This window comes from Loxodonta africana, chromosome 4, assembly GCF_030014295.1.
Source record: "Loxodonta africana isolate mLoxAfr1 chromosome 4, mLoxAfr1.hap2, whole genome shotgun sequence".
In the NCBI taxonomy this organism is placed as follows: Eukaryota; Metazoa; Chordata; class Mammalia; order Proboscidea; family Elephantidae; genus Loxodonta; species Loxodonta africana.
Genome location: NC_087345.1, coordinates 118,647,734 through 118,675,445, shown reverse-complemented (window position 1 = coordinate 118,675,445; position 27,712 = coordinate 118,647,734).

Sequence of the window (27,712 nt, the reverse complement as noted above, 5' to 3'; positions counted from 1 at the left end):
GGAATGCATAAATTGGGTATTTCCAAGCGTTAGTCCTTTCTAGTTGTTGGATTCCAAATTACTGTTGGCCCTAGACTCTGGTATTCAAAAGAATGATATCAAATACTTGTTAAAAGTGCAAATCCCCAAGCTAATTTTCAAGAAATCCTATTCAGTAGGTCTGAGGTGGGGCCTAGGAATCTGCATTTCAGCAAGCTTCTTAGGTGATTTTGATGAGGTGGTACTTAGCCAACACCATTCTGTATTGCTCTGGGGATTTCAGCGACGTTAGGCTGGCAGATCAGCTCCTAGCATAGGCAGCACAATTGGGAGTTAGTAGTACCGAGTGAATTCAAACAAGTGAACAATACCTTTTAGGCATGCTGTCGAGTATCTTGATACCGAAGGGGCAGAGAGAGAATAAAAAATGTGGTCGTTGTCAGTTGGGCTGAATTAGAAAGTTTTTTATTCACTAATTTTTAAGAAAGATATTCAAGATGGAGTAATGGCCTGCTCAAGTAAAAATTAGATTGTTGAGAGCCAAGCCATGGATTGTTTTAAGGGGCTGGTTATTTAGATTTGAGTAGGGAGTAGAAAACGGAAGCAGAGCTATAAACGGTTCCTTAGGAAATGGGATATAAAAATGCACATTTGAAAAAAAGAGAACATTTTACAGTTGAGGAGGACCTTAAACTCCACTATTCAGGAATGCTAGAAAATAGTAGAATGGGTACATGCTATTTTCAAAAGAAAGAGGGCATGCTTTTTGAAAATAAAATCTATATTATTATTATTTCTGTGAAACATCACTACTTTCTGTACGTTTCTTATGTTATTGTTCAAATTCTGCTTCATGTCCCTTGTGACTCCAGGATAGACTGTCTCCTGGATTATATACCTGAACTGCCTCAAAAAACGAAACATGAGAAGAGTGTTCTTGCCTTAAAGTGATTGTTGGTAGAAATACAGATATTAAAGGCATTTCTAGGGAGGGCTCATTAGGAAGTGAGGAGAATGGTGGAGAAAGCTTATTGTGTCTCAGAGACTAGGTATATCTCATAAGCAAAACGTTGGTAGAAATATGAATGTTGAAAGAGCTTCTGGTGAGGTCTTGGAAGGAAATGAGGACAAGAATGCTCTGGGAGTTTTAATTTCTTGGCTACCTAAAGGTGAAAATTAGAGCAAAGGGGACCTTGGATTTATTTAAATTTGAAATATACTTTTGCCTGAAAAACAACTTTCTAACCAATGTTTCTTGCAATCTGTATGATCACATGCAGTAAATTCCTCTGTGAGAAAAAATTTAATAAACATGCATTTATTGGCAATATTTTTACGCTCAGAAGCACCCTCGTGAGAAGCCAATTTTTAAGAGGGGAATATAACTTAATAATAAAAATGCTACTAAATTCTAGAAATCTACTTCTTTCAGTAATCCCCAGATTCCCTGCTTATCATCACCGTATGAATCATCAGAATGCTCAAGTGAGACTGGTTGCTTTTTAATAACATAATCGTTATTTGTAAAGGGTCAAAAAGGGATATGGAAAATAGAAAATATTTTAGTCTTGTATTTTCTTAAAGCTTGCTTCAGCTCCACTGTCCACATTCCTAAATAACCTCCAAGACCACTAAATGCAGTGTTAAAAAAAATAAAAACAAACTGGTTGCTGTTGAGCCAATTCCAGCTCACAGCAACCCTATGGGACAGAGTAGAACTGCCCCATAGGGTTTCAAGAAGCGGCTGGTGGATTCAAACTGCCAACCTTTTAGTTAGCAGCCAAGCTCTTAACCACTGTGCCAGTAGGACAGTGTAGTAGACTGAATAATGGCTGTCCAATTCCCTGGAGCCTGTAAATGTTACCTTATAAGGAAAAAAGGGTCTTTGCAGATGTGATTCAGTTGAGGATGTTGGGATGAGGAGATCATCTTGGAAGATAAGATGGAAGGATTATTCTAGAGTATCTAGGTGGACCCTAATCCAGTCAAAGTGTCCTTATAAGAGAGGCAAGGAGATTTGACACTCACAGAAGAGGAGGAGGCAACGTGACCACAGAAACAGAGATTGGAGTAATGTAGCCACAAGTTAAGGAATGCCACAGCCACCAGAAGCTGAAGGGGCAATGAATGAATTCATAACTAGAGCCTCTGGAGGGAGTGTGATGTTGCTAACACCTTGATTTTTAGCTTAGTGAAGTTGATTTTAGACTCTGGCTTCCAGAACTATTAGACAATAGATTTCTGTGTTCAGCCACCAAGTCTGTGGTAATTTATTATAGCAGCCATGTGAAATTAATACAGATTGGCTCCCAAACACTCTTCTTATTTGTAACCTGGCCTGTTTTGTTTTTGAAATAGGTCAGTCTGGTACAAGCTAGTTCATCATAGCCAAAAAGAGCAATCTCCAATGACTAGTTGTTTTAATCCAGCATTTCACCCACTTAGTTTTACAATGGAAATTACCCTTTTGTCACTGACTAAGCATTCCACGGAAGATTCTTTAGGAAACAATGCTGCAGCCATGTCAGTCTAGTCTCCATTTCTGAAACATAAAAAAATATTTTGTGCTTTCAAGCTATTACACTTCTTTTCCCTCTGCCTAGAATGGCCTTGTCCTTTTTTTTTTTTTTTAATCCCTTTGAAGTCTTACCAAACCCTGCATCTTCCATTAAAGATTCTGTAATGCTCTGATATAGAATAAAAAAACAAACCCCCAATCCCATAAAATTCTTTGAGATATGAGAGCGTGTGGAAATTGTGTCGTTTTGTGTAGGTGGTATGTTTTCTCTTTATGCCTACTAGTAATATGTCAATAAACTTTAAAAAAATGTATAATATTATATAGTTTGCATTATCTGTTTTTTTCTTACTATTCTCAAAATTCTACTTTGGTGTTTTTCTCTAATTTATATTGTATAAATATTTCTCTTTTATATACGTTCCTATAAGATTTTTAAATACTTTATTAAACAGATTGAGGGTAGAGAACAGCTATGAAACTAACAGTTTTCCTTTCAAAGCTTCCATATTGCTATTTTAATCAATTACGTTGAGCCTTATTTTGAGTCATTTGTGGCTTGTATTATTCCCAAACTAAATTGTAAGTCCATTGATGGCGTAATTATTCCTCTACCAAGCACATACACTTGGGGAACAATACTTTGTTTTGCTTTATTTTAAGAGGTAAATTACCGTAGTGATTAGACACAGGGCCTCTGGAGCCAGACTGTCTGGGTTTGAATCTCACCTCTACCTCTTACTGATTGAGATCTTTGGCAACTTAATCTAACTCTCTTGACCTTATTTTACTTGTATATAAAGTGAGAATATTAGTAGCCACTACCTCATTTGGCTGCTGTGAAGGTTAAATAAACTAATAAATAAAAAACACTTAAAACAGTATCTGCCACATAGGAACTTTTCAGTAAGTCTTAGGGTGGGTTCTCTAGAGAGGCGAAACCAGTAAAGAGTAAAAAAAAAAAATATATATATATATATAGAGAGAGAGAGATTTATATCAAGGGAACAGCTCAGATGATTGTAGAGGCTGGAATGTTCCAAGTCGTGGATAAGAATAGAGTTTTCTCCTGATTCACGTAGCTGCAGGGGCTGGTGAACCCAAGATTGGTAGATCGGAGAGCAGGACTCTTGCTCACAGGCTGTGAAGATCAACGAATCCCAAGATTGGCAGGTAAGCTGCTATCTCAAGTCCCAAGAACCAGATGTCAGATGAACAGGAGGCAGCTTCAGGATCCAGAACCAGCCAAAAGCCTTGGCAAGGTGAAGAGGAAGGAAGTAGGCAGTAGAGATGAAGGCTGAGAGGGCGGTAAGCTGTCACAGGCCCCACCCCTGCTGGTACCACTCAGCAGATTCCATCATGGGGGTGATCACATATCAAATTTCAACAGGGAAGTGATCACAACATTATACAACTGCAAAACACTGAGAATCATGGCCCAGCCAAGTTGATACACGATCTTAAACATCACAATTACTTAGGCTCTTTGAGAAATGTATGATGTCCAATTGTTATACTTTAATGTTGGGATTGGTGAGTTTTGCAAAAAATATTTAGGCGCTAGAAGTTGTGTAATGGCCCTGTAGCAATATTCAAAATGTGTAAGTATTTAGAGGCGTGTAGGGTCTCTCTCTATAGGGTCACTATGAGTTGGAATTGACTCAACAAAAACGGGTTTTAGTAGTTATCCTAAGAAGTGAATAAAAATATATTTGTATTAAAAAATACAAAAAATAATTACTTCCAGAGTTTGTGGTTTAGCTTCCTCATACTAGTAATAAGACATTCAGAACAAGGATATGGAATTACAAGAGTAGCATGTCAACACACTGTTCAACAGAAATTTAATTTTTCATCATCTTGAGCAATATTAAGGGTGCTTTTTTTATAATCTATCATTGATAGGATTAGGAGCTCAAAAGTCATAATATGCAATTTATTATTGGCTATGACTACTGAGATTTTTTAGAAAAAGTAATATAAATATGATGTTATGCTCATGACTGGCTAAGAGAACATATAGATCCTTCCTTTCCTCGAATTTGCCACTTTTTGGTGCATTCTCTGAGGGAAATTTGTGCCCCAAAGAGGCAAAGCAAAGAAAATAGCTTTATTATCAGCTTGGTCTTTGGCCCTAATCTTCATTGTAGGACTCCACTAGTCTAGGCTGGAAGGTTCTGTTTTCTGTACTAGGTGAGCCTAAGAAACATGTAACAAAGCCAGCAAGTAGGTCTCCTTTGCTCATTGTGCTTTACACTCAAAATTCATTTTTTGACCTTACCATCCCAGTAGAACAAAAGATATCCCCTGCCTCCACTGAAGGATTTAAATTCAAAGTGAGTGAGAGCAAGAGTAGCTATAGACCCTGAGAGAAAGCACATGCATTTGAAAGAAAGCAAGTTGGAGAGGTCTTCAGAGTAGCCTGGGCTCGCCCTGTTTTGATGACATGTAACGAAGAGGGTTGGAAGCTGAAGCCAAAGAAAAAGATGATCAGGCTTTCTCATTGTCCATGATAGCTATCTGGCTACATTCGTAGAAGAGCAAGAAGAGCAAGATAGAGGACATAGGACTTATTTTGATGGCAAATGAGTCCTGGGATTTTTCTTAGTTATATAGGTCCCTAGAAAGAAAACAATCTAAAGAAAGATCTGTCCCTATAAATGTGAAAATTTAACTTGGCAATGTCTCTACCTATTAGCGCAGTGGTGAAAAATTATCCTGGATTTGATCGGTCCAGATTAAAATCTAGGAGAGTGTCTTCCCCTAGACTGGAATCTTTGCGGCAAAGGAGTAGAAAGGGAGTAGCTATTAAAGCCAATGACACTGTACTTCTAAAATATCTTTCTATACAGTGAAAGCCCTCTTACCAAAGAAATCAAGGCCCAAAGTTCATTAATTGAAAGAAAAAAAAAAGTATGCAGAAAATGATAGTAAATACCTCAAACATTTTGTTTTAATCCCCCTCCCTCCACAACATACACAAACACTCTTTTATTGTGTCATCACACCTTTTCTTTCAATGTACACCTATTGATTGGAGGTCAGGTTTCTTGAATAAATCATTATTCATAGCCTATAGTTTCTAATTTTGTGATCTTTAAAGTGGAGTGAGCTGTTAAATACATTTATGGAGTTACAGGAGCTCAAGATTTTTCTAAATGTTTATTTTTTCCTGAATGTTTATTATTGTTTTGCCCATATTTATCTCAATGATAACTATTATTATTGATTTTTTACTAATTTACCTTCGCTGGGTGGGTGGGTATCTTTTCAATACATTCAACTTTAGGTTTCACAAAAACAATGTTTTTGTCATATCCATATTGCATCACATCATATTTAAATTCCTAATTAGAATAAAGTAAAGTAAGTGTGGGAACAAATACAGCAGGTTCTTTATAAGCATCAGTCTTCCTTGTAGGGGCAAAGGTACAAGGCAATACTTGAAATGATCTTATCAGTTCTGAGAACCCAAGGACCCTTAGATATTTCAGAGGGAATGGAAACTGCTGTTTAACATGACAAATGTACATACAGACAATAAATAAAATAATCTAATCATCATCTTAGATAACTCTTTTGCAAATGGAAGTTGGCCATGATACAATTTTCAATTATTTTGATGATCCAGCAGCATTTTGTTTATACAGATTTCCTTGAGTCACTTTCTGTACACACACACACACGCACACATGTACACATACACACATTTCTACATCAATTCTTAAACCTGGCAACGTAGTCTGTAAGACTAGACCAATTTTTATTCAAACCAGGTCAGGTCTGCTCTTGGGAATTTGGGGATATATTTATTTGGTTTTGAGTTAAAATAGGTGGTACTGAAACGATGGTCATCTACTCTAAGCTTGGGGGTATATGACGAAATGCATCCAGGAATGAGAGCCCAGTCTGTACAGCACCTTAATAGGAAAGACACAATGAGTATGTCTCACTTATACAGATTCACTACCAATTATTTGAAGCCTGTTCCTTTTTTTTTTTTTTTATAGTTGTGTTATTAGGCAGTAAGTAGTTCTCTCTATGATATTTGGCTGTGATAGAGAAGATAAAAATAACTATAAGGTTTCAGATGGTTTTTAATGCAATGTGAAGTTAAAAACAGAACATTAATAATACACAGCACAGTTGAAAACTTTTCTCAATGAATGCTTTCGGAATAAGAAATTCTGTCTCTTCCCACAAATGCATTCACTTGCTCACTTAGCAGAACTATAAGACTCTAAAGTTGTAGCTTCCAGGGAATATGAATATATAGGGTCATATGAAAGCAGAGCTTTTAAAGGCAGCTAAAACCTTGAGTCATGTTTTGTTTCCTATTTTAAACTCGGCCCTTAGGATAATGATGCTGCAAAAGCGATAGCAACAGAATCTAGGGGTACCATATAGAAAACAAGAAATAGTTTGAGTGTGCTGGATATTTCTAAACTTTACTAGCACTAAGACAGTATCCAAACTATTATAGTGATAAAAGAGATCAAGCTGTGTTTTAATAACTGAACACTGAGTGTGAAAAAGTAACTAGCAATGTTTATATGGGAAATGAGCTACTTGGGTTGCTTCTGTGAAATACTAAATAGCATCCACCCTAATTTTCCTATATTTAATAATTTTCAATCAGACCATTCATTCATTCATTGAGTAAATTATTGAGCACCTCCAATCTGTGATATTATAAAATTCCAAGTCATTTAAAACCCGATTAAACAGCTGAGGGGACAGGTAAGGGCTGCAGGATGTGAGCAGGGCCTAATCAAGTATCACAAAAGGGAAGAAGTGAATTGGTACCAGATAGTCAATATTTCTTTTTGGCTTAATACAACCTAGCATTACAGAGAGAGAGAGGAATGATGGTGAAAAGTAATCCTTTTATCAATGTGCCTTGGAGTTTAAGTATTTGCTTTTGCATCAGGAATTGAAGAAAACTGAATTTATATTTTACAGCTTACAACTTTTAGAAAGAAAAGTTCCTCTTGAGCACAGGTAACCGCGCTTTTTACTTTATTTTTTTCTGGGGCCATAGTTCTTTGTTGGTTGACATGTGTCTGCTGTCTTGGAGTACGTGCCATATTGCTATATGCAGTTTAGAAGTAATAGAAACTAGTTACCAGTTGGAGGAAAAACAATCAGTCATGACAGTAATAATTAGAATTCATCAAATTAAGTTCATATTCTATCCTGTAACTTTTTTACCCTGATAGTCTCCAAAGCACATTAAGAGATAATTAGAGAAGAATGGTTTCATCAAGCTGACATTTAGTTATTTATAAACAGCTGAATCTCTAAATGCTAAACTACATTGTCTTCTTCAGTAGTTTGCAATGAAGATGTTAAAATGTACACAGAATATTGTGTATGTATATTTAAATACAATTGGGAGGGGTGTGTGTGTGTATATATATATATAAAATATATGAGCTAGGCTGCTAACCAAAAGGTTGGCAGTTTGAATCCACTAGCTACTTCTTGGAAACCCTATGGGGCAGTTCTACTCTGTCCTATAGGGTTGCTATGAGTTGGAACCAACTCAGTGGCAATGGGTATATGATTCTAATTCATAGCAACCTTATAGTTCAGAGCAGAGCTACCCCATGGGGTTTCCAAGGAGCAGCTGGTAGATTTGAACTGCCGACCTTTTGGTTAGCAGCCATAGCTCTTAAACACTGTGCAACCAGGGCTTGCTCTCTCTCTCTCTCTCTATATATACGTACACAAACACACACACACGTATATATATATATATACACACACTATACTTTTCAATATGCATGAGAATTTGCCACGTAATCTACCTTGTTTCTAAGTATTTTAAAGAAAAAAATACGGGAAATTAACAGGGCAAATATTCTCCCCATCTTACCCTGGGAATTTTGAACTATTTAATCTTTACCAATTGCCAGATGCAATAAGAGTGGAATTTTGGATTTTTATTTTTCCCTAGTAGATTTATTTAGAACCAGCCCGGAAGCAACTTATGACTCTTATTTTTTGGATAAGAGGTTCCCATGACAGTGAATTAAGTGAAGTGTGAGGGTCTTGGGTACTGAAGCCCATGTCTTGCTGCTGGGCTATTTGGTTGATATTGCAAAGTAAGTTCAAACCAGTATAGCAGATCAGTTGCATGATGTTAGACAAAAAAGGACTACAAACACCAAGGCGCATACATGAAAAAATTCAAGGAGAACAGTAATGTAACTCAATTTTGATGGTCAAGGTACTAATCAGAAGATTTTAGGGGACCAACACAAAGTTGGCATAGGATGAGGAAAGAGACTAGTGGAATAGAAGATGATTGCATTCTTGAACAGAAAAATGAATAAAGAGAGTCAAGACCTTTGAAATAGCTGTGTATTTGAGATCTTACACAGAAAAATACGTGGGAAAAGTCTGCTGCTTTCGAGCACGTCTGTCAGTGAACCAAAAATGCCCTGTGGGTTAAAGCATTTCCTTACCCATCAGCAACTGAGGATTGCAAAGTACATGTTTAAAGAGAAAATTAAGCTCAATAACTTTTGGTATGTTTGAATGGGAACATACATCATTTTTGCAAAGCTTCAGTGATATTCTTTAAACTGATAGCAGGTCTGACCACATTTCTTTCAGTTTCCCATGATGGATGAACTTGTGAACTCCTTAGGCCCTGTCTGGCTTCAGACATTTCAGTGGAATTGGCTCCTTCCAAACCTTCAACTTGGAAGAATCCTCATTAATTTTATTTGTTTTCATTTTGAAAATTTTGATTATTTTATCCGGTTGCTCATTTTTGGTGAGAGCAATGGAAAAAGCTAGCATTTAAACCATTGGCCTTTTGGGGTTGGATGATGCCAACCTTTAAGTCACTCAGCATTGATCGTGGGGGGTGGGGAGTGGAGTGTTGGAATGAATGCTGTGAGTCATACATGAGCTACACGATCAAGAAGATGACCGGCTTGCAAGTCTGACTGTGAATAGCTCCAAAGAGAAACTAAAATTTAATTTCTTGTCAAAAGAGGGACTGTGTCTCTCGAATGCACTGGAATGTGCTTTTTACCCTCATTGTGACAGTCTTACAAGCTAATGTGCATCAAGAAAGCATTAGTTTCTGGGAAGTGGTATTTGGAATTCTTGGAAGAAAATTCTGTTTACTTTGCTATGGAGCTAGTGCATAGCTATCTATGCAAACCAAGAACTGCTTTCTGTTCCTTTCATTTTACACCTATACTCTGTATGATAATTTAATGAGTAATGTGTAGTCATGTCAAAAAATTACTGAAAATATTTCAGATCAGTTTTTTTTTATTGCACAACTTAAAAAAATATATTTACACAGCCTTAGGTAATTTTCAGCATTTTTGATATGCCCTTTTATCATATGTCATGTAATTTCACCTCACAAAGAATAATGTAGTAGGAAGAAGCCCTGGTGGCTCAGTGGTTAAGCACTTAGCTGCTAACTGAAAGATTGGTGGTTCAAACCCACCAGGTGCTCCACGGGAAAAACATGTGGCAGTCTGCTTCTGTAAAGATTACAGCCTTGGAAACACTATGGGACAGTTCTGTTCTGTCCTACAGGGTTGCTATGAGTCAGAATTGACTCAAATGCAATGCATTTAGGAAGCTATAACAAAATAAATATCATATGAACATCTACTGTACACTTAGGACTTTACATGGACTATCTTACTTAATATCCACAAAAACCTGAAGAGATAGATATTACTTTTATTTTGTAGATGACTACTTGACATTGTGTAATTTGTTCAATATTTTCAACGTGGTAAATTTTTGATCCAGGGTTTGAATAAAGTCTATGAATAAAGATGAAAATATATAACTTAGTCTCACCACCCAAAGGTAAATACTGGCAGTATTTTCTAGTGTATTATATCAGTTTTTTTTCTAAGCTAGAGTACGTGTCCTACCCTCCACTTCCCATCCCTCAGAGTTAGGATCTCTGCAAGAAATAGAATTCCCCTGAGATGGTTCTCCTGAAGAGACTTCAATGAAAGGACTATTTATGTAGTGTGGGCAGGTTGAGGCACTTGGAGACTTAACAGTAGGAGGCTGTCTTAGTTAACTAGTGGCACAGTCACAGAAAATACCACAAATGGGTGGCTCTAAAGAACAGAAATTTATTTTATCACAGTTCCGGACCCTAAAAGTTCAAATCAGTCTCAGCCATGTTGATCCTTCTTTGGGCCCCTGTCCTAGTTTCTGCTGTTTGCTGGCAGTCCTTGGTGTTCCTTGCTTGTAAACAAATCCTAACATGTCATCTGTCTTCACTCTCTATGTGTGTTTCTGTGTCTATTCTGCTGTTTTTATAAGACTCTACTTAGAAGTGATTAGGTTTAGGACCCACCCTCCTCTGGTATGCCCTCATTAACATAGCAAAATAAAACCCCTATTTCCAAACAGGGTCATATTTACAGGTTTGGGGTTAAGATTTCAGCACATATTTTGGGAAAAACTATTCAATCCATAAGAGAAACTATTATTACCTTCCTAGCCTAAGGGAGTCTGGGAAGAAACAATGTTATCGATTCCCAGCAGGAATTGTAGTCTAAAAGGGTGCAGCACTACCAGAGCTATAGGGTGAGACCAAAGGAAGAAATAACTTGATCTCTATCTCTTCATTCAATCCTCTACTTTTCTGTTTTCTCTTGTGTTTCTTTTTGGTAGAAACCAGTTGGAAGCCAACCTCAAAGGGAGACCAGTTGATGTGATTTGTAGAAGTTAGCCTCTTGGGACATAGAGTAAAGAAGGGTGGAGGAAGGGAGTACAAATGGGGGAAAAACTAGTAGGAGGACTTACTACACAAAATCATTTTCATACTATTAAAATTAACATTTAAAAAAATAGCTTTATATGAGTGAAATAAGTCAATCACAAAAGGACAAATTATGTTTGAGACCACTATTATAAAAACTCACGAGAAGGTTTACATAAAGAAACAATCTTTGATGGCTATGAGGGAGGGGAGAGGTGGGGATGGAAAAACACTAAACAATAGATAAGTGGTAAATCTGGTGAAGGGTAAGACAGTACACTGTACTGGGGAAGTCAGCACAACTCAATAAAGGCAAGGTGGTAGAAGCTTCATAGACACACCCAAACTCCCTGAGGGACCATATTACTGGGCAGAGGTCTGGGGACCATGGTCTCAGGGAACATCTAGCTCAATTGGCATAACATAGTTCATAAAGAAAATGTTCTGTGTCCTACTTTGGTGAGTAGCGTCTGGGGTCTTAAAAGCTTGTGAGCGGCCATCTAAGACACTCCACTGGTCCCACTCCATCTGCAGTAAGGGAGAATGAAGAAAACCAAAGACCCAAGGGAAAGATTAGTCTGAAGGACTAATGGACCACAGCTACCACATCCTCCACCAGATGGAGTCCAGCACAACTAGGTGGTGCCCTGCTACCACCACCAACTGCTCTGACAGGGATCACAATAGAAGATCCTAAACAGAGTTGGAATAAAATGTAGAGCAAAATTCTAACAAGAGAAAAAAAAAAAAAAACAGACTTACTTGTCTGACAGAGACTGAAGAAACCCCAAGAGTATGGCCCCCAGATACCCTTTTAACTCAGTACTGAAGTCAGTCCTGAGGTTCACCCATCAGCCAAAGATTAGAAAGGCCCATAAAACAAAATGAGACCAAATGGGTACACAAGCCTAGGGGCAAGGACAAGAAGGCGGGAGGGGAAAGGAAAGCTGGTGACCAGGAACCCAGGGTCGAGAAGGGGAGAGTGTCGACATGTCGTGGGGTTGGCAACTAGTGACACAAAACAATATGTGTATGTGTATTAACTGTTTAATGAGAAACTAGTTTGCTCTGTACCTACATCTAAAGTACAAAAAATAAATAAATAATAGCTTAATAGCAGTTTGTCACCTGGGTATACCATAATCTTCTACAAATAGATTATTTGTAGATTTTTAAAACTATAAGTAGTGTTATAATGAACATCCTTGTAGACACTTTTTTTTTTTTTTAAATCACCTTGTTAGAATAAATTCCTAGAAGAGAAATTGGTAGTTTGAAGATATGCTCATTTCCAGAGGCAATAAAACCAAAAACCAGACTCATTGCTGTCAAGTCAATTCCGACTCATAGAATGTGGCAATAAAGAGCACAGACTCTGAAGACATATTTCCTGTGTTCAACTCCCAGCTCTGCCTTTTACTAGCTGTGTGACCTTGGGCAGGTTAATTAAGTTCTTTGAGTCTGTTTCGTCATCTGTAAAATGGGGCAAATAATAGTTCCTATCTCATAGGGTGGAAACCCTGGTGGTGTAGTGGTTAAGGCTATGACTGCTAACCAAAGGGTCAGCAGTTCGAATCTGCCAGGCGCTCCTTGGAAACTCTGTGGGGCAATTCTACCCTGTCCTTTAGGGTCGCTATGAGTTGGAATCGACTTGACGATGCTGGATTTTTTTTTTTTTTTTATCTCATAGGGTTATTTTTAGGGTTAAATTAATAAATGCACATTTGGAATACTACCTGACTTATAATAAGCACCACATAAGTATTAGCTATTATTATTTTTAAGACTTTTAATGTATTTTGACAAACTGTTGTGTAAAAATGTGTACTGGTTTACATCCCCTTAAGCAGTGTTTAAGAGGCCCCCATACCTTCATCGGAAATCCTGGTGGTGTAGTGGTTAAGAGCTACGGCTGCTAACCAAAAGGTCAGCAGTTCAAATCTACCAGGCTCTCCTTGGAAAATCTATGGGGCTGTTCTACTCTGTTCTATATGATTGCTATGAGTTGAATCGACTTGACAGCAATGGGTTTGGTTTGGTATACCTTCATCATTTCCCCATACCTTCATCTTTTAACTTCTGCCAGTTTAGTAGCCCAGAGATGGTATCTCATTACCATTTTAATTTTCAGTTGTGATTTAATTTGTAGATGAATTTACTCTACTTTTGATAAAGAAGGGGCTTCAAATTATGTAATGCTTTGGGGGTCTGCTTAGTCACCTAGTGCTGCTATAACAGAAGTACCACAAGTGGATGGTTTTAACAACGAGAAATTTATTCTCTCACTGTCTAGTAGGCTATAAGTCCAAATTCAGGGTGTCAGCTCCAGGGGAAGGCTTTTTTTCTCTGTTGGCTCTGGGGGAAGGTCCTTGTCATCAGTCTTCCCTTGGTCTTGGAGCACCGCAGTGCAGGAACCTCAGGTCCAAAGGATGCATTCTGCTCCTGGTGCTGCTTTTTTGATACTATGAGGTTCCCACTCTCTGCTCGCTTCCCTTTCCTTTTATCTCTTGAGAGATAAAAGGTGGTGCAGGCCACACCCCAGGGAAACTCCGTTTACATTGGATCGGGGATGTGACCTGGTAACAGCATTACAATCCCACTGTAATCGCCTTTAATATGGAATTACAATCACAAAATGGAGGGCAACCACAGAATACTGGGAATCATCGCCTAACCAAGTTAATGCACACGTTTTTGGGGGGACATAATTCAATCTCTGACAGGGTCATTATGAACGTCAATCATCATGGTACTGCGGTTGCATATGAGTGATAGTTAATACAGAGTTCTGGTTTAGAATATTGGCTGCAGTGTCTAATGGCTTAGTGATTATGTAAATTAGTACATTAATGAATATTCATGAAATGTTTAGCCAGCTAAATGAATGTGTCACCAAAAGGGTTAAATGAATGCAAAGTTTTCCCATAATGAAATGCAGGATATATAACAGATGTACAATTCCAGTGTGGGACGGGCCCACTACTGTTTCTGAACAGCCATCACATGGCTCTGAAATCATCCTTGCACCTGCTCATGTGGTGTGCATCTGTGCTTTCTTGGCAGTGTTGCCGGCATCAACGTAGGAGTTGGAACCAAACGTGATTGCTTTATATCTGTAGCTATTAGTGCATGGTAAGACACTTCTAGTGATCATTTTATTTACAGCTTCCTCTTTAGTGACCTCATATCTCCTCTCTCCAATTACTTATTCAAATGCGTCATGATCACCATGTAGCAGGCTAAGCAATTCATCTACTGTTGAAAGCGATCTGCTCAAAACTAGAAGCAGAGATTCTAGTTTAATGATGAAATTTCTATTACTTTTCTAAATGCAGAGGAGTAGGCTCTCTAATGACTCAACCAGGGCAGGCAAGCATGTGGTGAGGCGGTGACAGTGAAGAAGAATGGTGCTTTCTTTTGCTGGCAAGTGAGTAAAAGTTGCTGATAGGCTGAGGTTATCTAATCAGGTCCATATTAATTTGCATGATTGTATCATATGATGTCTGAGGGAAAAGGATGCCAATGGGAATATACATTTTCATAGAAAAGACAGATTAGACAGTTCTTTCGTGTCTAGTGCTTTTTGAGTCTTCTTTAAAGCTTTGCCTAGTCCAAGTTGGTAAAGATGTTCTTTTCTTGTAGAAGTTTTATAGTTTCAGCTTTTATATTTAGATTTGTGGTCTATTTCAAATTAGTTTTTTGTGTATGGTGTTAGATAGGATCAATGTTCATTTTTTCCCCCTATGTTTATTCAGTTCCTCTGGTTTCATTTGTTGAAAGGGCATTTATTACCCCATTGATTGCCTTGGTGTCTGTTGAAAACCAATTAAATGTATACATGTGGGTATATTTCTGAAGTCTCTATTCTGGTCCATTGATCTGTTTCTCTGTGAGAGTGATTCTCAAAGTATGGTTCATAGACCCAAGTAGGTCTCTGAAATTTTTTCAAAGTGTCTGTGAGGTAAAAAAAAAAATATATATATATATATATATATATATATATATTCATACTAATGTTAATATGTTATTTGCTTTTGTTTTTCTGAATTGATATTTGCATAGTAGGTGTAAAAGTCATGGTGAGTAAAACCGCTGGTACCTTAGCATGAATCAAGGCAGAAGCACTGAACCGTACACATTATCATTGCATTCCTTACTGCAACACACTTGAGAATGTCATAAATGAAACAGAAAAAAATAATAACTTTATTAAAACTGACTCTTGAGTATACATCCTTCTAATTTTCTGTTTGATGAGGTGAGAATTATGCATAAGACACTTCTGCTGCATACTGAAGTATGATGGGTATCTAGAATAAGGGTTGGCAAACTCTTTTATTTTTTTTTGTAAAGGACCAGATAGTAAATATTTTTAGCTTTGCATATCATATAGTCTCTGTTGCAACTACTCAACTCCACCCTGTTGGCAGGAGAGCAGCCATAGATGATATGTAAATGACTGTCTATATTCCAATATGTCCGTATTCCAATAAAACTTTATCACTATGGATGGAAGACTAGATTTGGCCTCACCCAGCAATTTGTAGACCTTTGGTCTAGAAGAAAGGCACCTGTGCCATTGTTTGATTTGCAAGCTAAAGCAGCTTCTTTTTTCTTCTTTACGAAACACCAATATTACTTAAAAGAATGATTGACAAAGTATGGTTATTCAGATTTAAGTATTTGGCATATATTTTCTCAGAAATTAACAAAATTAACTTGTCATGGAAAGGAAATAAAATGACGGTATGTGTTGTCAGTGATAAAATTTGAGCTTTCAAGCAAAAATTAAAATTGTGCAAAAGTTGTTATCTGCTACCTTGAGCTTGACAGCTTCTCAATACTTTACTGCTGAGATTGATGGTGATATTAATGAATGTGATTTTTTGATATTTTACTGTAAAATTAGCCATCATTTAGGAAGATATACCAAACTTAGCAAATCAATATTTTTCCAATGACCTATGCATGATGTTATGCAATGTTATGCATGATGTTATGCAATGTTATGCATGATGTTATGCAATGTTATAGTCGTGCATACTTAAAAGATATATGTAAAGTGCTAGACAGACCAATGGAGCATGAAAACATTGGTATGATTTCAGATTCTACATTGTACCTACCTTCAAAAAACTACCACTTGTTGAGTTTTGGTGTAATATCAAAAAATGTGTACATAATAATCTGAAAATTCTATTAAAATATTACTTACTTTTCCAATTACATATCAGTGTACGATTAGATTTTATTCATTTACTTCAACCCAAGCAACATAGCACAAGATGGAATGTGGAACCAGAAATGAGAATCTAGCTGTCTACTAGTAAACCAGACATTAAAGAGATTTGCAAAAATTTAAAACAATGCTATCTTTCACACTGTGTCTTCTTTGTTTTGGGGTGTGTGGTTATTTTTCATAAAAATACTTTATTTTTGTTGACATGTATTGGTTTTATTTTTGTTACTTTAAAATGAATTAAAATAAATAATTTGAAAATTTCTTTTTTTTTTTATTTCTAACATGGTAAATATTCATACATACAACCCCTATAAACAGAAGCTCTTTGAGATCCCCAGTAATTTGGAAGAGTGTATAGGATCCCAAAGACCAAAAAGTTTGCGAACTGCTGGTGTGTCTTTATATCGACACTCTGCCATCTTAAAAACTGTAGCTCTAAAGTAATTCCTAAAGTCAGGTAGTATGAGTTCTTAAACTCTATTTTTTTTTTTTCAAGATTTTTTGGACGTATTAAGCCAAAAAAACTCAAACTTGTTGCCCAGGAGTCGATCCCCAGTCATAGCGATGCTGTAGGATAGAGTAGAACTGCCCCGTAGGATTTCAGAGGAGTGGCTGGTGAATTCTAATGGCTGACCTTTTGGTTGCAGCTGGACTCTTAACCACTGCATCACCAGGGCTCCAAGTCTTTTTTTCAAGACTTTTTGGACGTATTAGGTCCTTTGAATTTTCACATAAATTTTAAAATGAGCTTATTAGTGTCTTTAATTCCTGTTGAGGATTTTGATTGGGATTTAATTGAATCTCTAGATCAATTTTGGAAGAATTGACATTCTAACAATTTTGAATCTTCCTATCTGTAACATAGTATCTCTGTATTTATTTACACTTTCTTTAATTTTTCTCAGCAATGTTTTATAGTTTTCAAATTTATTTCTGAGTTTTTGTTTCTTGATGCTGTTATAAATGAAACTGGTTTTAATTTAAATTTCCATTCGTTTACTACTAATACATAGAAATACAATTTATTTTCATTTATTGACTGTATACCCTGCAGCCTTGCACTGATCACTCTTTTGTTCTAATAGGTCTTTTTCTTTTTCTTCATTCATTTGCTTTTTCTATGTAAGCAATCATGTTGTTTCCCAATAGCAATAGCTTTACTTCTTCCTCTTTTGAACTTTATGCCTTTTATTTATTTTTTTCTTGCTCCCTTGTGACCTCCCAGAAGTTGAGGAAAGGGCCAGGCCTCTCTTTGAACAGTGTTAAATTTTGTTGCTTAGGCCACCCTCTGGCATTTGGCTAAAGCTCTCAAAGCAAAACAATCATATTTGTCTTAGTATCTATATTTAGTATAGTATTTATATGATGGATACAGCAATAGTAAAGTACGAATATACCTAACACTTGGAGGAACACACCTTTGTGAAGGCACGTAAACCAGTCCTTTATACCTTTATCTCCCCCGCTTTAGATAACAAATATTTCAATTGCCCATCCCAATTCTCTATCAAACCATTACTCTGAGGACAGTAGGCAACATATGTTCATTTAATGTGATATCTATTTACCTATTGTTGGACATTGTAGGCTGTGAAATGTGTTCTTTGGCCTGAAGAAATGTATATTGGCAGTTCAAATTGATACTGTATCTTCTGTTCCAATCATAGTATACTATTTAGAGCATTTGTACCTACTACTGGCTATGCAAAGTCCAATCCAGAGTAAATGTCTATTCCTCTTAGGATCCATTTATAACCTCCTGGGGCTACTGCCACATATATATTCCATTTGAAAGACAATTATCAGCTTGCTGCTGTTGTTGTTGTCAGGTGCCATTGAGTCAGTTCCGACTCATAGTGACCCTATGCACAACAGAACGAAACACTGCCCAGTCCTGCGCCATGCCCACAATAGTTGTTTTGCTTGAGCCCATTGATGCAGCAGCCACTGTGTCAGTCCATCTCATTGAGAGTCTACCTTTTTTTCACTGACCCTCTACTTCTCCCAGCAAGATGTCTTTCTCCAGGGACTGACCCCTCCTGACAACATGTCCAAAATATGTGAAATGTAGTCTGCCATCCTTGCTTCTAAGGAGCATTCTGGTTGTACTTCTCCTAAGACAGATGTTTGTTCTTTTGGCAGTCATGATATATTCAATATTCTTTGCCAAAAACCACAATTCATAGGCATCAATTCTTCTTCTGTCTTCCTTATTCATTGTCCAGATTTTGCATGCATATGATGCAATTGAAAATACCATGGCATGGATCAGGCACATCTTAGTCGTCAAGGTGACATCTTTGCTTTTCAACACTTTAAAGAGATCTTTTACAGCAGATTTGCCCAATGCAGTGTGTCTTTAGATTTCTTGACTGCTGCTTCCATGGGTGTTGATTATGGATCCAAGTAAAATGAAATCCTTGACAACTTCAGTCTTTTCTCCATTTATCATGATGTTGCTTATTGGTCCAGTTGTGAGGATTTTTGTTAAGGCTGTGGTCTTTGATCTTCATCAGTAAGTGCTTCAAGTCCTCTTCACTTTCAGCAAGCAAGGTTGTGTGATCTGTATAATGCAGGTTGTTAATGAGTCTTCCTCCGATCCTGATGCCCCATTCTTCTTCTTATAGTCCAGCTTCTGGGATTATTTTTACCAGCTTCTACAGTCTGAAATTGGTTGAACATGCAATCAGGATGCATTGATAATTACTGGTGATTTGAATGTGAACTTTGGAGACAAAGAAGAAGGATGGGTAGTTGGAAAATATGGCTTTGGTGATAAAAACAATGCCAGAGATCGCGTGGTAGAAATTTGCAAGACCAATGACTTCTACATTGCAGATATCTTTTTTCACCAACATAAACAGCAACTATACACATGGTCCTTACCAGATGGAATACGCAGGAATGAAATTGACTATGTCTGTGGGAAGAGATGATGGAAAACTCAGTATCATCAGTCAGGACAAGGACAGGGCTGACTGCGGAACAGACCATCAGCTGCTCATATGCAAGTTCAAGTTGAAACTGAAGAGAATTAGAACAAGTCGATAAGAGCCAGAGTACGACCTTGAATATATCCCACCTGAATTTAGAGACCACCTGAAGAATAGATTTGATGTGCTGAACACTAATGACCGAAGACCAGATGAGTTGTGAAAAGACATCAAGGACATCATATGTGAAGAAAGCAAGAGGTCATTAAAAGGAAAAGAAAGAAAAAACCAAAATGCATGTCAGAAGAGACTCTAAAACTTGCTCTTGAACATCGAATAGCTAAAGCGAAAGGAAGAAATGATAAAGTAAAAGAACTGAACAGAAGGTATCAAAGGGTGGCTCAAGAAGACAAAGTATTATAATGCCATGTGCAAAGAGTTGGCGATAGAAATCCAAAAGGGAAGAACATACTTAACTTCTAAAGCTCTTGAAAGAACTGAAGAAAAAATTCAAACCTCGAGCTGCATTTGTGAAGGATTCTATGGGAAAAATATTAAATGATTCAGGAAGCATCAAAAGAAGATGGAAGGAATACACAGAGTCATTATACCAAAAAGAACTGGTGGACATTCAACCATTTCAAGAGGTAGTTTATGATCAGGAACCAATGGTACTGAAGGAAAAAGTCCAAGCTGCACTGAAGACATTGTTGAAAAACAAGGCTTCAGGAACTGATGAAATGTCAATTGAGATGTTTCAACAAATAGATGTAGTGCTGGAAGTGCTCACTCGTTTATGCCAAGAAATTTGAAAGACAGCTACCTGTCCACCCGACTGGAAAAGATCCATATTTATGCCTACTCCCAAGAAAGGTGATCCAACTAAATGCGGAAATTATCAAACCATACCATTAATATCGCACGTAAGTAAAATTTTGCTGAAGATCTTTCAAAAGTGGCTGTAGCAGTATATATCGACAGGGAACTGCCAGAAATTCAGCCCGGATTCAGAAGAGAATGTGGAACCAGGGATATCATTGCTGATGTCAGATGGATCCTGGCTGAAAGCAGAGAATACCAGAAAGATGTTTACCTGTGTTTTATTGACTATGCAAAGCCATGTGGATCGTGTGGATCATAATAAATTATGGATAACACTGCGAGGAAAGGGAATTCCGGAACACTTAATTGTGCTCATGAGGAACCTGTACATAGATCAAGAAGCAGTCCTTCGAACAGAACAAGGGGATACTGTGTCAGGAAAGGTGTGCATCAGGGAGGTATCCTTTCACCAGCTTGCTGTTGGGCATTAATTGAACTCCCCCGCTCCATGATGAAAGATGCAAAATAACCTTGAAATACTCATAATGTTTTGGGTGATGTCTGAGAAACACTCTGTTGGTTCAATATAATTGGTCCAGTGTAATTGATTTGGTACCTGTGTGTTGGGCCTCCCCCCTGGGGAATCTGGCTCATGGCCATTTACATTTTTTGTCTCTTTTATGTTGGAAACAGAACAATTTTTGTTGGAATTTTGTGCCTCAGAATACATGAAAAGACTGTATAGATTTAATCCATCAGTGCATTGCTGCAGCACCCCTATGTCTATTCATTTCATGGACTTAGGTGGCCACCTGAAGTGGGTGCACCAGGATATCCACTTCCAGTAGCCTTCTGATCCTGGAATAAAGTCCTTCTGATGAGCATCAACATGTGTTACTTTAATGTGCTCCTTAAATTCCCACAGTGATTTCCATAGGGCTGCACCTCACATAGATACCCTTTTAATTATACAGTTTTCCATTGCTCATCTGCCAGACTATACTGCTAGGCTATTGGCTACTACCTATGGGTCGGGAAAAACCTAAACATAGGGGCTTGTCATTGTTTAATTCTTCCATTACTGCAAGGAGAACAGCATGCATTTCAGTCCATTGAGCTGATTTGCTCTATCTTCTTCAGTCATCATCTATCAGCCAGTTTTAGTATGTTGTTATGTTGTTGCTGTTAGGTGCTGTCAAGTTGGTTTCGATTCATAGCCACCCTATGTGTAACAGAGGGAAACACTGCCCAGTCCTGCACCATCCTCACGATCATTGTTATGCTTGAGCCCATTGTTGCAGCTACTGTGTCAATCCATCTTGTTGAGGGTCTTCCTCTTTTTCACTGACCCTCTACTTTACCAAGCATGATGTCCATCTCCAGGGACTGATCCCTCCCTGATGATATGTCCAAAGTATGTGAGACATAGTTTCACCGTCTTTGCTTCTAAGGAGCATTCTGGTTGTACTTCTTCCAAAACAGATTTGCACATTCAGCTATTCATAAGGTTTTCACTGGCTCATTCTTTTCAGAAGTAGAACACCAGGTCCTTCTTCCTAGTCTGTCTTAGTCTGGAAGCCCAGCTGATACCTGTCTGCCATGGGTGACCCTGCTAGTATTTGAATACTGGTGGTATAGCTTTCAGCATCACAGCAATACGCACGCCTCCACAGTATGACAAGCTGACAGATGCTTTGGGGAGTCTTAGTATGGAAGCCTTCAATGAGGATGCTGTTCATCCATTTTGGAACGGCCATTATTAAAGCAAACAACTCTTTGTTGGTCAATAGAGAGCTATTCATAGCACACTGCCCAGATGACAGTAAAACCTGGCAGCTTCTCAGGTGCTTCCAAAGTTAGTCCTAGGGGAAGAAGGTTATCAGCTCGTGAATGTGACGAGCACTTCCTTGCATTCTGCTGTATAAACAATGTCAGTTTCATTATGGAACCTTCTGAGCACTGTCTTCCTTATTAGAGCATTTCTCTAATGTCACATAAAACATGAGTATTTCAGATTTCAGGATTGTTTTGTGTTCTTAAGTCATATGGGTAGTCGTAATTAATGCCCAATATCAAACTAGTAGTTGTCTCTCAAATGGTATATAATATCATAGTGTGACATTTGTGAATTTTCTGGTCGAAAATCCCAGTGCTTGCTGCTGGGTGGCATTCACAGGCTTTTGTCATAAGCTTCAGTCTGCATAAGTACATGTTGCAAACACTTCAAAAATCTTGACTATGGATGATAGGTGCCTAAAGTATCAAAAGAGACAACTTTTTGCAATCAGACACAGCCTACCTTTGTTCAGGCCCCATTCGAATATGGCCATCTTTTGTGTAGTTTTATGGATAAGAGCTAACAATATTACCAGATGTGGAATCTGATCCTTCAGAATCCATATAAATGAACCAAGCACTGGGTTTCTTGCTTAGTTCTAGGGGTAGGTAACAGCAGTTTATTTGTAGTAACCTGTAAAAAAAAAAAAAAAAAAAATTTTTTTTTTTTTTTTTTTGTGAAATGTTACAAGTGGCTCCTATTGAGATTGTTCCTAAGAATTTCACCATTTGAATGGGCCTTTGGCTCTTTTCTGGATTTATCAACCAGCCTTTGTAGGTGATGTGTGTTACCATTGCATTTAAGTCAGTCCTACCTTGTTCTTCAGTTTTTGATATTATTATGACATCATCAATATAGTGTATTATTACACTCAGAACCTGCATCAAGTCCAAATCCCATCTAACCAAATTATGAAAGTAAGCTGGTAAATTAAAAAACCTTGTGGGAATACAGAAAATGTGATTTGGGCTCTTTCATATATAACGGCAAACTGCAATTGGCTCTTTTCCAAGACTGAGACAGAGAAAAAAGCATTCGCAAGATGAATCACTGAGTACCAGTCTCCTCTAGCCTGCTGTGTTTTTGTCCTGTTGAACCCATGTCAGATACTGTTGATGCTGCAGGCCTCACTACTTTATGTAAGCCTCAGTTGTCTCTGTTAGTCTCCATGAACCTTCTACATTTTTCATGTGCCACATAAATCTGTTACACAGAGAAATAGGTAGTACCAGCACTCCAGCTTCAAACATGCCATTAAAATGGAATTTCTTTTATCCACTAGGTAATACTGTTGTTGTTAGGTGCCGTCAAGTCAGTTATGACTTACAGCGACCCTATGTACAATAGAAAGAAACACTACCCAGACTTGCACCATACTCACAATTGTTGCTGTGCTTGAGTCCATTGTTGCAGCCACACTATCAATCCATCTCATCGAAGGTGTTTCTCTTTTTCACTGACCTAATTTACCAAGCATGGTGTCCTTCTCCAGGGACTGGTCACTCCTGATAACGTCCAAAGTACGTGAGACAAAGTCTCCCTATCCTTGCTTCTAAGGAGGATTCTGGCTATATTTCTTCCAAGACAGATCTGTTCGTTCTTCTGGAAGTCCATGGTATATTCAATATTCTTTGCCAACACCATAATTCAAATGCATCAATTCTTCTTTGGTCTTCCTTGTTCATTGTCCAGCTTTTGCATGCATATGAGGCGATTGAAAACACCATGGCTTGGGTCAGGCACACCTTAATCCTCAAGGTGATGTCTTTGCTTTTTAACACTTTAAAGAGATCTTTTTCAGCAGATTTGCCCAATCCAATATGTCGTTTGATTTCTTGACTGCTGCTTCCATGTGCATTGATTGTGGATCCAAGTAAAATTCTTGACAACTTCAATATTTTCTCCATTTATTGTGATGTTGCTTATTGGTCCAGTTGTGAGGATGTTTGTTTTCTTTATGTTGAGGCGTAATCCATACTGAAGGCTGTAGTCTTTGACTTCATTAGTAAGTGTTTAAGTCCTCTTTGCTTTAAGCAAGCAAGGTTGTGTCATCTGCATATTGCAGATTGTTAATGAGCCTTCCTCCAATCATGATGCCTTGTTCTTCTTCATACAGTCCAGCTTCTCGGATTATTTGCTCAGCATAGAGATTGAATAGGTATGGTGAAAGACACAACCCTGACGCATACTTTTCCTGACTTTAAATCGTGCAGTATCCCCTTATTCTGTTCAAACGACTTCCTCTTTATCTATGTACAGATTCCTCAGGAGCACAATTAAGTGTTGTGGATTTCCCATTCTTTGCAGTGTTATCTATAATTTGTTATAATCCACACAGTCAAATGCCCTTGCATAATCAATAAAATACAGGTAAACATCTTTCTGGTATTCTCTGCTTTAAGCCAAGATCCATCTGACATCAGCATGATGTCCCTGGTTCCACATTCTCTTTTGAATCTGGCTTGAATTTCTGGCAGTTCTCTGGTTGGTATATAGCTGCAACCGTTTTTGAATGATCTTCAGTAAAATTTTACTTGTGTGTGATATTAATGATATTGTTCAATAATTTCTTCATTCTGTTGGATCACCTTTCTTTGAATGGGCACAAATATGGATCCCTTCCAGTCAGTTGGCCAGGTAGCTGTCTTCCAGATTTCTTGAGATAGACGAGTGAGCACTTCCAATGTTGCATTTGTTTGTTGAAACATCTCAGTTGGTACTCCTTCAATTCCTGGAGCCTTGTTTTTCACCAATGCCCTCAGTGAAGCTTGGACTTCTTTCTTCAGGGCTATCAGTTTTTGATGATATGCTACTTCTTGAAATGGTTGAATGTTGACCAATTCTTTTTGGTACAGTGACTCTGTGTGTCCCTTCCATCTTCTTTTGACACTTCCTGTGTCATTCAATATTTTGCCGCTTGAATCCTTCAGTATTGCAACTCAAGACTTGAATTTTTCCTTCAATTTTTTCAGCTTGAGAAATGCCAAATGTGTTCTTCCTTTTTGATTTTCTAACTCCAGGTCTTTGCATATTTCATTATAATACTTCACTTATAGCCGCCCTTTGAAATCTTCTGTTCAGTTCTTTTACTTCATCATTTCTTCTGTTTGCTTTTGCTACTCTACATTCAAGAAGAAGCATCACAATCTCTTCTGACATCTATTTTGATCTTTTCTTTCATTTCTTTTAATAACCTTCTGTTTTCTTCATGTATGATGTCCATGATTTTATCCCAGAATCCACCTGATGTTCGGTTGTTAGTGTTCAATGCGTCAAATCCATTTTTGAGATGGTCTCTAAATTCAGGTGGGATATACTTAAGGTCATACTTTGACTCTCATGGACTTGTTTTAATATTCCTGAGCATCAGCTTGAACTTGTGGATGAGCAGTTGCTGGTCTGTTTTGCAGTCAGCCCCTGGCTTTGTTCTGATGATGATATTGAGCTTCTCCATCGTCTTTTTCCACCCACCCACTGCCATCAAGTCGAGTCTGACTCATAGAGACCCTATAGGACAGAGTAGAACTGCCCCATACGGTTTCCAAGGAGCACCTGGTGGATTCAAATTGCTGATCTTTTGGGTAGCAGCTCTAACTCTTAACCACTACGCCACCAGGGTTTCCTCTTTTTCCACAGATGTAGTCAGTTTGATTCCTGTGTATTTTATCCTGCGAGGTCCATGTGCAGTCTCCGTTTATGCTGTTGAAAAAAGGTATTTGCAATGAATAAGTCATTAGTCTTGTAAAATCCTATCGTGTGATCTCCGGTATTGTTTGTCACCAAGGACGTATTTTCTAACTACCCATCCTTCTTCTTTGTTTCCAACTTTAGTATTCCAATCACTGGTAATTGTCAATGCATCTTGATTGCATGTTTGATCAATTTCAGACTGTAGAAGTTGGAAAGAATCTTCAATTTCTCCATCTTTAGCATTAGTGATCGGTGCATAAATCTGAATAATAGTTGTATTAACTGGTCTTCCTTGTAGACATTTGGGTATTACCCTATAGCTTACAGTATTGTACTTTAGGATAGATATTGAAATGTTCTTTTCTACGATGAATGCAACATCATTCCTGTACTGTTTCAAATTAATAACCTGTGTGGGTTGGGTAGTTTTTGTGGTTTCCATTTATCATGTTCAATTAACACTAGCCTGAGGGTGAATTTATGTGCCTTCTATTGTACGATACTAGGTAGAGATAGTGTTCCCCAGTCAGACTTAATATCTTGTAAGGGATTCCAATTACGCATATTTCTCCCTTCCCACCTTCCAACATGCAGTGAAGGCAAGCACACGGACACCTGGCCCACACTTTTCTCATGCATCAGGTGTGCATAGTACCACCATTAGTGTTGGAAAAGGCTGAAAACTTGGTGGAAGGCAGTGATGACTCAGGCTCTCATGTGACAGAAGAAGTTGGGACGTGTGATATATGTTTCTAAGTTAAAACATGGCATTTAGCTGCTAACTGAAAGGTTGGAGGTTGAAACCCACCAGCCATTCCATGGGAGAAAGATGTAGCATTCTGCCTCTGTAAAGACTTACAGCCTGGGAAACCCTATGGGACAGTTCCACTCTACCCAATAGGGTGTCTGTGAGTTGGAATCGACTTGATGGCAATGGGTAATGGATATCCATCATAAAACCTGGTTGATGTAGCAGAGGAGCTCATGGAAACAAACCTTTCAAAGAGTTGATTATACCCACTTCTGAAATAAATATCCAGATTGGTCTTATCTTTTACAGTGGCATGATTGAGCAGAAAAAAAAAATGTGACTTGAGACACTCGTTTGAAAATTTACTATTTGTCTAGTAACAAGCCCATATTGAGCATTTGCTCTGTGTTCAGCACTATACAAGGCATTGTGGGAAATTAAGATACACTAGCTCTGTCTTAGAGTGAACAGAGAAATAGCCGTTTTGTACCTTTTGAAATTTCACGATCTTAACATGATAATGCCAGTTATGAACTGGAAGTTCTGGGAGACATAGAGTAAACACAGTACAGATTCACATACATTAAAAACCAGGGAGAAAAATGTGTGCTTTTTCAAACTGTAGTGCTCATACACAATTTGACTGCTTCGTGAGAGAAGTGGACTAGAAATTACTTTTCTTCAAGCTGCTCTCTTACTTAATTGGGCTGTAAAATAAAAAACCAAACCTGTTGCTGTTGAGTCAATTAAATTAGGAATAGTATTAAAAGAGGAAGAAAACCAAGAATAAATAAGTGGAGGCGGGGCCAAGATGGCAGAGTAGTCAGACTCTTCCGATGGTCCCTGTTACAGCAAAGACCCAAAAAAAACAAGTGAATCAATTATATATATGACAAGCTAGGAACCCTGAGCATCAAAGGCAAAGTTAAGAAATTGGACTGAGTGACAGAGGGAGGGAAAGGTGGTGCAGAAGTAGCGAGGAGTTGCCGAGTTGACAGCAGTGCCTCAGCCCTGATTCCCTGACATAACTCAGCAGGGCTGATGACAGTGTTCTGGGACACAGCTGCTTCAGCGACAGAAGGCAAAGTGGTGCACCCCTAATTCCCTGGTGTGATTGCAGAGGGGCTGGTGGTGGCATTTAGGACGTGGGTGGTTCAGTGAAGGAAGGTAAGCGAG